This window comes from Phaenicophaeus curvirostris, chromosome 21 (genome assembly GCF_032191515.1).
Source record: "Phaenicophaeus curvirostris isolate KB17595 chromosome 21, BPBGC_Pcur_1.0, whole genome shotgun sequence".
Taxonomy (NCBI): Eukaryota; Metazoa; Chordata; class Aves; order Cuculiformes; family Cuculidae; genus Phaenicophaeus; species Phaenicophaeus curvirostris.
The window spans coordinates 5,226,233-5,238,917 of NC_091412.1; the positions used below are offsets into that span (position 1 = coordinate 5,226,233).

Sequence of the window (12,685 nt, forward strand, 5' to 3'; positions counted from 1 at the left end):
TCTCCACCTGTTCCCTTTTTAATTTACTTGTACAACTTCTTTCTTAAACAGCAATCGAAGAACAAAGGTCAAAAACTTTTAGGAAAAAAAAAAATAATAAAACTCTGCTAAATCTTTTGTCAGTTGAGCCTGAATTCCTTTATGTGACCTCTCAGCCTTGATTGCTAAATGGGTCTGGCACAAGGCAGGAGTCCCTGTCTTCTACTCTTACAAGTAGAGGCAGTTTTGAGGACCTAATTTAGGTTTTGGGGTTGTTGGTTTTGTTTTGTTTTGATTATATAGGGCTGAGTACTATCAAAAAATATTCTGTGTTTATCACTGCACTTTCTCCAAGAGCTCAGTCAGACAGGGACTTACTACTCTTTTTACACTGGTACCTGTGCATCTGTTAGCACCCACTGAACTCAAGAACACGAGCCAGTACTAAAGGCTGCGAGGCAGTAGTCTGCTGTGGTAAATTTAGACCACTTTCTCCACAGTAAAAGTTACCACAATTCTCTTCTCATCAGCTCCCAAGCCAAAGAAAATGCATTGATTTACACCAGCTGAAGAGCTGCCCCTTAAAGTTAAATTACTGAAAATCTCTGATCAATGTTGCAAGTGCTCAGGGATTACAGTAAAAGGGTCAGAAGTACCTAGACAGATGAACAGGGAATTAGCCATAATTAGATACTGCAGATCGTTATTGCGCTACTCTATCTGAAGAAATACTGTCTATCAGCACAGGTATGATTTGATTCACTAGTTGTTCCTAATGTGGGGCTGCTGGAAGCTTGAGCTATTCCCGAAAGAGGTTGTCTAATCTAAAAGAACAGCACGTACGTGTCTTAGCCATTTGAGAGTCTGGTTGGGAAAACACCGTGCTCCTTGCAGCATACAGTATTTTCAGGTAAGGCTTGGCCAACAGAGGAGGCAGCCTCATGTCTTGGTGGCTGTTGGCAGAGCAGACCTCATTGGTGAGATAATAATAGCTGCAATCACATAGGTATTCAAAAGGCTTAAGACTTTTTTTCTCCCCTCTACCAGCAAGATAAGGCTAGATAAATTTATCAGACTTGCAATCATCTTTGCCTACCTGTAATTCAGGGTTGCGCAGCTCCTTTCATTTACTTGGAAAGTGATCAAGTTACGATGTCAAGAAATGCTTTGAGCCAAAGTTCTCAAGTGCATCCAAGTGCATCATTGGCCTAATTTAGTCTCCTTTAATGCCACTGTGGGCTTGAGTCTTTCAGCAGATTTCAGTTGAGTTTCTACATCTTTGCAATGACGTAACGTGGAGCAGATGGAAGCTGCACCATCCCTAGGATGAGAGGTTCTGGCACTTGTCTGGAAAGCATGTGGCAATACCTCCTGTGCCACGGGAGACAAGTCTGGCCACAAAGAGCTCCTTTGCGGAGCACAACCACCATGTCCCACGTTAACAGGGTGAAAAACCTACCGTGCACTAGCAGAACTAATTTAAGTATGAAGCAAGCTCTTCATCCAAACACCCAGAAATGTTTGGCATTGCTCCTGTTGAGCTGCCTAGTGTATTTATTTATTTATCTACTAAGAAGAAGCTGCTTCAGGGTCTCAAAAGGCCAACTTCGCCTTTGCCCAGTGGTTGAAAAAAAGTTTAAATGGTACAAGCCAATTTTGCTGCAGTCAATATGACTTATATAAATTACCTCCAGATGCATTCGCCCTCAGTACAGTTGCCATGACAGTACATTTTAGTAAAAACCAACCAAACAAATAAGCAGACTCTCCGCCCACAGCAATTGCTGCAAATGTGCAACTCAAAAATTAAATGTTGCTTTTTAGTGGGGAAATGGCAGAGTGGTGCTGATATAAAAAAAGTCATTTGATTTTTCCATAAACTGTATATTGCAATATCATCAAAGTATGCCTAAAAGAATTGAAGTGTATCACTTTTGATGATAGTATTTAAAAGGGAAGAGTAAGGAGGCTATGGACCGGTATCTGGTAATAGAAAATGTATAATTTGTCTTTTTCATACATGTTTCACTTAAAATAAATGAAGTGATATGGAAGAAAAGTAGAGTCTTCAGCTCCTATTTATCAGTTCTCGCAGCCGATGGGGTTTTAGAACCATATTAAATGAGAGTTGAGTTAGTCAGTAAAATCTTAAAATGGTAATTGAAAGAACTTTGAGATGGGCAATGAAAACTGCAAAACAGTAGAGAAGAACTCTAGGTGAAGACAACAGCCAAAGGGTTAATGCTGCAACAACACCGAAAGGAAAAAAAAATTGCACTAGCAAGGATCAGCTCTGGAGATGGTGAGTAGTAGTGGAGATCATCTGCTGGGTGTTGTGCCTTCAGCAGGGAAAGGGTCCCTTGCACCACTAAAAGGGTGATGCCTCTGGTGGCTGGGTTTTTATTAAATGGATAATTATCTGGTTATGGAGAGTAAGAATTTGATAGAGTTCAGAAAAGTATTGAGTGGTCTTACTTTATAAAATCTTAATTTATTCAGTGCACCAGTGACAGGTAAATTGTCATCCATTCAGTTGTTTGAACAGCATGTTTAGCTGTGTTTGTCTGAACTTATTTGCCGGGAAATGTCATTAGGAAAAATGGTTGGAGTGTTTTATTCTGTGAGACCAAAAGGACTGAATACAGACTTGAAAAATCCAACTTACCTGAAATCCCGCAATCTCAAAATATGAATCTATTTCGATATATTCCCTAAAATGGACAATGCTGTGATTCTTTCCACTTTCTCTGGAGGTGTTTAAGGCGTGGGTGGATGAGGTGCTGAGGGGCATGGTTTAGTGTTTGATAGGAATGGTTGGACTTTATGATCCGATGGGTCTCTTCCAACCTGGTTATTCTATGATTCTCTGGGAAAGCCAACATATTAAAAGAAAGACCTCTCTATTTGCTTGGTTTGCTGGCTGGTAGCTGAGTTTCCAGAACCCTGTCCCGGTGCTGAGGAAGACTCCTAAGCACTGTTACAGGTCGTTTATTAATTTATTCAGGTGCTGTTGGGCTTCAGGTGCGGGCTGCTGAAGCCAGCTGTGAGAGATTCTCTCCCAAAGGTTTTGCATTAACCACCAATGCTTGGACAAAGCATTGTTCCACCAGCACCCACAGAAAAGCTGCTTTTCTTACCGGCAACTTTCCTTCAGGACACACTGCTCAGAGCCTGCTTCTGTGGGCTGTTGCCACTGCTTAGAAGAGCAGGTAGCAGCAGCACCAGTCCTTGAGGGGACTTTAGAGGCATCCTCTGACACAAGCTCTGGCAGCCACAGAGCACCCAGCTCCTCTGGCCCATGTCCGTCAACAGGCAACTGATGTTTCTGAAGGGATGCGAGTCCCCTCACTGAACTCCCTGCAGGTGCGAGGAGCAGCCGCTATGCCTGGTCAAGCATTTTGTATCTTGGTAGAGCTCTATCAATATTTCATAAAAAACATGTAGTTAACAGGTAGGGGAACACCTGCACCACTGACAGGACTACAGGGAGCTCTTTTTGGAAGGAGACAGACGAGGCAGTTGTCTGGAAATGTAGCCCTCCCTCGGTGTCTTTGCATGGCTGTGAGGTTATTCACAGCGTCAAGAAACACCAGAGCACAGCTTGTGAACTCAGCACGTTGCATCTCAGAATGCTTTGGCAGGACTAAGCACCAGACCTGAGGTATTTCCAATTTAAAGTGCTGGTTTTCTTTTAATACTTTTTTTTTTTCATTACACTTATCATACCAGATTTATAATTGCCATTAAAAAGTTGCTATAAAGAATAACAGGTCAGTACCTTGCTTCCAAATGATCTCACAAATTGTGACAGAAGATGTCACACTAAGCAGCTGCATTAATGTGTTTGTAAAGAGAAAGAGAAGAAAAATTGTAAAGTTCTTGGCAATTCTACTCTCGTAGCTAAAGGAGTAGTTACAGAATTTTTGAGGGAAGACTTGAATACCTTCAGTGATGTGGTGAAAGGCTAAAAACACTAAAGGACAATCCCAGACTTGCAAGTGAAGAGTTACTAAGTTGAGGGCTGTCCCTTAATAGGTTGCTCGATGCAGAAACTTAGGTCAATACTCCATTGACACCTGCAGCTCAATAGTTGATCTTGTCTAAAGACCAGCAGGATTTTGCAGATTCAGAGTTCTTGGCACGGAAACAAAACTATGTTTTCTATCGTAAACTGAAGGGAATTGGATTCATGAACACTATTTTTAGAAAAATCCATCCCTCTTCCACATTTCTCCTTTCTTTTGTCAGCTCTCTTTGAGGACAAATGTAGTCAGTTGGGAACTAGCTGAAGGATTCTGGCTCACCGCCTTTCTTTTAGATGCATGCTGCCATTTTCTTGAGGCTGTTTGAAAAGTCAATTCCGACATCATACTGCGTGAATGCCCATAGGAAGAAAAACTCTTGGGAAGTTACAAATTTAATGTTGGGATCCTGTCATCCCTTTATTCCAATAGCTAAAAGCCTCCTCAGTACTTGCCAGTGTCAGTCCTGAGACAGCCGACAGCTAGTGTTCATCACAGCTGTACTTTGAGACATGGTCAGAGCAATCTTTTGAGTCTTGGAAAGGGGTTAAAAAGATGACAAACATGAGGAGTCTGAGCTCTCCCCTCCTACCTCGAGTGGAATCAGTAGAGAAATATTGCATTATACAAGTTTTCAAATCATGGGATAAGAGAGAAAAATGAAACTTGGGATCACATTTGTGTGGAAGCAAGCACACGCTAAAAGTAGAGCTTAGAAGAAATCTTGTACTCTACTGTCTTAAGCCAAAATCCCCCCAGATCACGTTATATGTTGATGCTGATGGATTTTGGCTCAGGTCCATCGTTACTTTTTCTAACTCCTTAAGAAAGTGTCATGTGGAATTGTCTCACTAACTTAACAATGTAATTTAGGAGTTTATGCGTAGGAAAGAAAAAGGAGTGATTTCATAATTCTGTCACCTTTCGTAGTATATTCTTTAACCAAAAAGAAAGCAAATTTTCAATGAAGAATTGCTATAATATTCTTTTCCTTCACTGTCTTAAACATGTACTTTTCTATGAGATAAGTTCTATGGAATATAATCTGGTCATTGACTTTCTGGCAGTTGCAAGGCAATTCTCAAACAAGACCCATCCAGAATCTAGTAACCTGGCACTCCCAGAGCATTTTCCTTTAGATGGAGAGGCAGAAACACCCCTTTACTCTTCTGATAACCCTGCACACAAGGCTTTTATCACAGCTCCTGTCCGAACAGCCTGAGCTGCCCTGCCCGGGCAGGACCAGGAGGTAGCCCTGGCGTGGTTTGACACGCCGCACAGTGCCAGCAGCTGCTGCAGCGCATGCTGGATCTGTTGCTCTCCAGTTTCCTCATCCCTACACTTCCTGCAAACCAAGTGGGAAACTCAAGTTGTTTTTTTCTTTATTCCAAGACAGGATGTTTAGCTCAAGCACGAGAGGCTGAGTTTGTGCCTGTGCTTTGCTCATGTACATCCTGCATCACCCTCTACGTGAAACACCCCGTCATTCAGTTCTGCTACTGCAGAACTTGCTGAGGGTTTGTATTTAAGTGCAAATAAAGGTTTCTTCCCTATCTCTTCCCAGGTAACCTCCAATTGTTTGATTTAGATAACAAACTGCCTTTTAAATATTTCTAGAAACTGATTCTTCCATCCCTTTCCCAGCAAAATAAAGCTTATCATTTAGGGATTTCCAGTAAAGTAATGAGGTGCCAAATAAGACATAAACAAAGAGATCTTCAGCCTGTCCTGACCACTGAAGGTCCAATGTGTCATGCCAGGTTCCCTGCCAAAAGATCCAGCCTTCCTATCTCTGCTTTCAGAAGCAATGAGCACTTCTTTCAACTTACAAAGTTGTACTTGCTATAGGATGGGTCTGTGAGGACTCCGTGCACGTGTCTGGCTCGTGAGCAACTCCTGGCATGATGCTGCTTTGAGTGTTACTTTAAACATAACACAAGGTCTGTCAACAAACTAGAAACAAGACAGAGGCACCACAATTTCTCCACGTGCTGTAGTGGCAAACGCTGAAGCCTGAGAGGGCTTTCTAGCAAGTTTACCATTGTCTCCCTCACCTGCCCTCTCTTCCCACGCTATGTTGGAAGCGCGCTTGCTACAAGATGTCATCAGATTGCAAAGTTATCTTTCATGCTAATATCACGTCAAAACTGTTAAATAATAATGAACAGAAAAAATCTTTATGCAGATGTAGTAGAAAGATGGAGAAAAACTCTATGAACTAGTCAAATCAAGTTGAAAGTACACAACTTAAAAATATGCATGAAATCCAGTGTATATAAATATGGGAGGTGGTTTACAACTGACAGATAGTTCAGCTTTGGAAGTGAAAGGTGATGTCACAGAGCAGAGCAGCAGCCTGAGACTGGAGTCGGTGCTAACTTGTGCGAATTTGGTCACAGCAACTCTTTCAATAGATGTTCCACTTTTTTGAAAGCAATTTTCTAGCACAAGTCGGCATAAATCTAGGCAATAACTTTGGTGGGGATGGCAGTTGCCCATGGCGAGGGATGCAAAGGAGCCTGCAGGAGGCGGCTGCTCCAGGCAGGCTGGTTTGTGAGAACCACCACCGACTTGGGAAGTGTTCCAGTGACAGCTTGGAACAGAAAACACAGCATGGTCATATGGTCTTTCATCTATTAATCCAACACTTTTTACCTAGCTGAGTGATAAACTAATAATCAGGAGGACTGATTCCATGCCAGTATGGAAAAGATGCAGACCTATACAAACCTGCATCCTATATGTATACATAAACACTCCGGTATGTGTGTGTTTGCATTCTGTACACAAAGGTATGTGTACTCAGAAGATAACACACAATCTGCTGTCACCATTTGCTGATAAACTGAGACCTACCAGCAAACGGAATTCTTGAATCTAGAAAGTATTTTCACCAGTAATAAACCATTCACACATAATGTAATTCCCTTTGAGATTAAGAACTCAAGCACCCAGCGAATGATGCTTTATCTGCAATTTCAAAAAAAAACCCCAAACTATACGGGTCTGTGGCTCCAGGCTGAAGTTTTGCAAGAGATTGTTGTAAAAAATATACCATATATTGATTTTTTTCTACCTTATCCCACAGTGGCTAGAGATGAAATCTTTTCCTGTGTGCAAGGAAATCTACTGGAATTAAAATAACATGCAGATTTATAACTAAATCTTTTTTAAAGTGTCTTTCACAATGCCCTGAACATCCAAATTCCTGCAACATCCACCTAGTAAAAATTGTCAGTCTGTTTACTTAGCACAATGATGCTTCAGAAACTGTTTAGAGAAGCCGAGCATTCTAGCCTGCCTCACCAGGCTGTGTGACACAAACACACTCGCATTCCCCATGCCTACTTTTCAAGTAGAATGTTTTGTGGATGCTCAGAGAAGGGCATCTCGAGAGCAAACTGCAATCTTTATAAATAATGCAGCTGAGCCTCATGTGCTTAGATGCCATGGATAAATTTAATAAATCAAACAGCCATTCAGACTGCAATGAATGTTAATACCTCAGCCTCTGCAAAAAGTTGTCTGGTTATTACTTGTGTCAAGGCCAGCTGACGTGCAGCTTGCAGACCCAAATAATGCAACTGTATGAGAAAAAGAGGAAAAAACTCACCTTTAGGTTATGGTCGAGGAACTCTTGTTATAGCCAGGCAAAGTCCTAGACAATCCAGTGAAATATTATGAAAAGCTGTAATGCATATCTGGAAAGCTGATAAATCCTGCTCCCTCTGCCCTTCCCCACTAATCCTCCTCCTGCCTCCCCCTCGCAGCACGCAGAGCCGTAATCCTCCCGAGCACCCTCCGTGCTGCCGGTGTCTGCACAGCGTTCCGGTCGCTCCAGCTGTTCATATCGGCAACTAACCCAGCCCAGCACATGCTCCCTGCTCACCGTCGCTGTCCCTCGCTGGGGCCCTGTGGCTTCACTGGGCTGGGGGACCGGGGTCCTGCACCCCACAGGGGCTGGGGGAAGGGAAACGCTCCATGGCTCCCAAAGCCAATGGGCAGGATGGAAGCAACCTCAGCGCTGCGCTGCCAAAATCCTCAACCACGGTCGCTCCACTCGTGTTTCGTAACGTTTCCCCTGTTGAGGGAAACAGAGCCTCCTCTCCGTTGCGTCTGCTCCACAGAGGAGCTCTGCAGCCTTCCGCAGCTCCCGACGTTTCCAGCCCTACCCGTACGCTCTATCTGTCTGTGTGTTTGTCTAATGCACGGATGGCTGCATAGGCAGATAGCGAAGTGGCAGCAGCAGCAGCATGAGGACCTAATGCGATCAGCTGAACAGATGCTCCTGTGTTTGTTTCTCGGTGCCACTTCCCACTAGGGGCAGATCCCTCTGGAGACGCCTCTCTGGAGGGAGACCCAGACCTCTTCCCAACAGGTCCAGAGGGTCCCAGGAAAGCGAGTCCCCGGCAACCTTCTGGCACCAGCTCAGAGATTTCAGGCAGTGAATTGTTATTCTGAGCACAGGTGGATAGGAGTATATTATTTATAAATGTGAGAGCTGAAAGGCAGTTTTCTTGGTGTCCTTAGGACTGCTCTGCCATCTGCACAGCACGTACGGGCTCGCTACTGCTTCCCAGGGTGATGGATCAATTTATAATTATTCTTAAAGCATCTGCATTTAAATGGGAGTAGGCTGCCCACTTGTAGCTGCACGTGGCTTTGAAGCACCGCATAGTCTTTGCATATTTAAATCAAACCTGTGGAGATTTGTCTCTTAGAGACAAAATCAGATGCAGGTTTGGGGACCCTCATTTACTTTCTGCCCTGAGGAGTGCGGGTTGGTAATGTCAGACGGAGCGCCCGTCTAGCTGTGAGAAAGCAGCATTCGGGGGCTTTCTTGGATCTGAGAGGAATGGGGGAACGTGGGGACTGATCCCGTTTCCCTTCTTTATGCTGCAAAGCACTTATGCCCTGACCAGCCCTGTGGGTTTCAGTGATGCTGTGAGTGTGGAGCTCACTCCATACAGCACGTCCCACGAGCGGGAGCTGAACTGCCAACACCATGCAAACAGCGTGCAAATTAAACTTGGCTTCCCCATCTCTGCCCAGTTTGGGAAAAGAGGGACCTGGCTGTCCATTTCTGATCTCTGCACACGTGCCAGTTAACTTCAAACCCCTGTAGTTGTGAAGCCCACGTGGATTAGAAATGCACCCAAAGACGGGAGCTATAGACTAACCTCACTTATTCACAACCTTGCAAAAAATAGTGCTGTGAGGCTGGAAAGGTTCAATCTTTAGCTGGCATCAGCATCAAGGGAAGAATTTTACCACGTTTGTGTTTGTATTACCTTAGTTACACGCATGTTTCTTGTCTTAGACCTATGTAAGTAACCTATGCCTGGCTACTGTTTACTTCGTCTTTTTTGAAGGTTGTTTTGTTTTGTTGGCTTTTGCTTTAAGAACCAACAAATGCAGGAACTTCTGTTTCTTGTGCAACAATAATTTGCATTTGGGGCAGACCAAAAAGAAGGATTTTGCATTTCTGCTCACTGCTTTCCAAGTGCAACCGTGGCACTTTGTGCCTGGCCCCTCCACCTGTAGGGTTTCCAGTCCTCTGTGTGTTTCCAAGGGCCAAGGGGAGTGTGCAAGGCAGGCATGGGGGACAGTGGGGGACAGGGTTCTCCTTCCAGCTCTGCCCCTGAAATCCCAATGACCATGGGAAAACTGTGCACCTCCCAGCACTGCATTCCTCAGCCTGCTCCTCGTGTCCCTCGCTGTGTCCAGCTACTCCCCACAGTGCTCGGAGCATGTACCCCGAGGCTCGTGATAGGCTTTAAAAATATAAAATCATAATGACAACTCCAAATCCATTTAGGCACAGGATATGCTGATCTTTATCTATAAGAAATAAATTGCAGTTGTTGATGGAAGATCTTTCTGTGAACAATTCTGCAATTGTTGCAAATAGTTTTCAGATACAGAAAACCAGGAAGGAAATATAAAGATTTCCAAGCATTCACATAATTCTGACGACCCTTCAGACTTGGTAAGGTGTGAAAATGAACAGCAAAAATGCTTTTGCTCTTAACAAATGTTTTCTGGGACTTAACCTGTTTATAGGAGTGTCATTGTACAGTGATTTTGTGAATTTTTATTAATGGAGAACCCTGAGACTTAGCATTCAAATTTTAAAACAGTGAGATTTATTCTCACCCAGAGGAAAAAAATGTATCTCCTAGAGTGCAACTCATCCAACCTTTATATGGGCATACAGCTTTAAGGCTGTAAAAAACTGAAATTAATTTAAATTTACTGAAATTAAATTAATCAAATGTTAAATGTAATGACATTTTTTAAAGTTATGCTGGGCTGGGGCCTAAATCAATGGAATTACAGGAATCTGCCCAGGTGAAGCAGTGGCAGGAAATGAAGTTCAGCACTATGAGCCAGAAAAACGATGCTGAAAATGTACCAAGTGCCCGATTGCACTGCAGTGTATCAGCAGCGCGACATGTGCACCCATGACACTGTAGCCAGGAGAGCAAACCTCCCCTTCTCGACACCTCCAGCAGCAAAGAGGCCCTTTCCCTGTTATAGCAGAGAGAAATGGAGTGGGTGGATGAGCTCTGCCAGGGTGCACTGGAGCAATGCCCTGAGCTGGCACAGCAGTGGCGTGGACTGCGCTGGGTTCTGCAGGTGCATACAGACAGGAATGTCCACTTAAAATCATAGAATCATAGAATCACCACATTGGAAAAGACCCACAGCATGATCGAGTCCAACCATTCCTATCAGTCACTAAACCATGTCCCTCAGCACCTCATCCACCCGTCCCTTAAACACCTCCAGGGAAGGTGAATCAACCACCTCCCTGGGCAGCCTCTGCCAGTGCCCAATGACCCTTTCCATGAAAAATTCTTTCCTAATGTCCAGCCTAAACCTCCCCTGGTGGAGCTTGAGGCCATTCCCTCTCGTCCTGTCCCCTGTCACTTGGGAGAAGAGCCCAGCTCCCTCCTCTCCACAACCTCCTTTCAGGTAGTTGTAGAGAGCAATGAGGTCTCCCCTCAGCCTCCTCTTCTCCAGGCTAAACACCCCCAGCTCTCTCAGCCACTCCTCTTGTTCTCCAGCCCCCTCACCAGCTTCGTTGCTCTTCTCTGGACTCGCTCCAGAGCCTCAACATCCTTCTTGTGGTGAGGGGCCCAGAACTGAACACAGGATTCGGGGAGCGGTCTCACCAGTGCTGAGTCCAGAGGGAGAAAAACCTCCCTGGACCTGCTGGCCACGCCGTTTCTGATCCAAGCCAAGATGCCATTGGCCTTCTTGGCCACCTGGGCCACTGCTGGTTCATGTTCGGTCCCTGTCAACCAACACCCCCAGGTCCCTCTCCTCCAGGCAGCTTTCTAGACAGACTTCTCCTAGTCTGTAGCACTGCACAGGGTTGTTGTGCCCCAAGTGCAGGACCCGGCACTTGGCCTTGTTAAACCTCATCCCATTGGTCTCATCCCAGTGGTCCAGCCTGTTCAGATCCCTTTGCAGCCTCCTGACCCTCCAGCAGATCGACACTTCCACCCAGCTTAATGTCATCTGCAAAACACTTGGGACCATTGCTGCTAAAATGAGCACCAGCTTGGTCCTGCACCTGTCTGGCACACTGCTGAGGGCGCTGGTGAGACCTGTGCAGCATGATGCGAGTGTCCCGGTGCCGCGCACTCGCTCTGATGTACAATCTGTTTTCACAGCTTTGACAGGAAAACAACCACTATCATATAGAGGTCTTGCAGCTGCTCTGCCTTGGTTCTTGCATTCAAGCACAGCCCAGACAAACTGCCAGGTTCTGTAAAACATCAGCCCTGCTGCACTGAGCCCTCTTTAACTCTAGCCTGCTTCCAGGATTTTGTGTACAAAGTACCACCTTGGGGCTGGATTTGATGCAGCTGCGGACAGGACTCCTGTTCCCACAAAGTGACCCAACCTAGAGGGTTATGGGCTGCAGACAGCAGTGTCACATCACAGGCCTTATAAGGAACGGCTGAGAGAGCTGGGGGTGTTTAGCCTGGAGAAGAGGAGGCTGAGGGGAGACCTCATTGCTCTCTACAACTACCTGAAAGGAGGTTGTGGAGAGGAGGGAGCTGGGCTCTTCTCCCAGGTGACAGGGGACAGGACAAGAGGGAATGGCCTCAAGCTCCACCAGGGGAGGTTTAGGCTGGACATTAGGAAAGAATTTTTCATGGAAAGGGTCATTGGGCACTGGCAGAGGCTGCCCAGGGAGGGGGTTGAGTCACCTTCCCTGGAGGGGTTTAAGGGACGGGTGGACGAGGTGCTGAGGGATATGGTTTAGTGATTGATGGGAATGGTTGGACTCAATGATCCTGTGGGTCTTTTCCAGCCTGGTTATTCTATGATTCTACGATTCTATGATTCTATGATTCTATGATCACTTCATTCAGGATCCAAGCCAGCACTCTTCTGCAGGGACCAGCAAGAAAAATAAAGGAAGGGTAGGTTTGTATTCCCGAGGAGATGGCAACACTCCTCTCTCCCGGCACTATCGTGGCAGAACATTTCAAGGTGGGGGTAGGAGGTGCTTGGGGTCCCCAACTGATGCTGCATTGCACTGTGCGTAGCAAGTGTGGGAGCATCTTGTTAGGGCCCCGGCTGCCCTGACCACCAAGAGCAGGCGTGGGCAGCAGGAGCACACGTGGTGCTTTGCTCACATGGCTGGGTATCTAGAGTTCTTCTGC

At 45.3% G+C, this 12,685-nt stretch overlaps 2 protein-coding genes across 3 annotated transcripts in view; one reads left to right on the forward strand and one right to left on the reverse strand.

The window, feature by feature from the left end:
* WSCD1 (WSC domain containing 1) overlaps positions 1-8,320 on the reverse strand; it is a 31,409-nt gene extending 23,089 nt beyond the window's left edge. The window contains exons 1-2 of one of the 2 annotated variants that reach the window (XM_069873860.1): positions 7,891-8,320; positions 7,615-7,659 (exon numbers count right to left, since the gene is read on the reverse strand). The gene's annotated coding sequence lies outside the window, so the exon portion shown is untranslated. The remainder of the gene's footprint in view (positions 1-7,614; positions 7,660-7,890) is intronic. The other variant, XM_069873861.1, reaches the window with a different exon arrangement.
* Positions 8,321-11,734: 3,414 nt separating this feature from the next.
* Positions 11,735-12,685, forward strand: part of LOC138729745 (tapasin-related protein-like) — a 174,484-nt gene continuing 173,533 nt past the window's right edge. The window contains exon 1 of the mRNA XM_069874234.1: positions 11,735-11,738. The gene's annotated coding sequence lies outside the window, so the exon portion shown is untranslated. The remainder of the gene's footprint in view (positions 11,739-12,685) is intronic.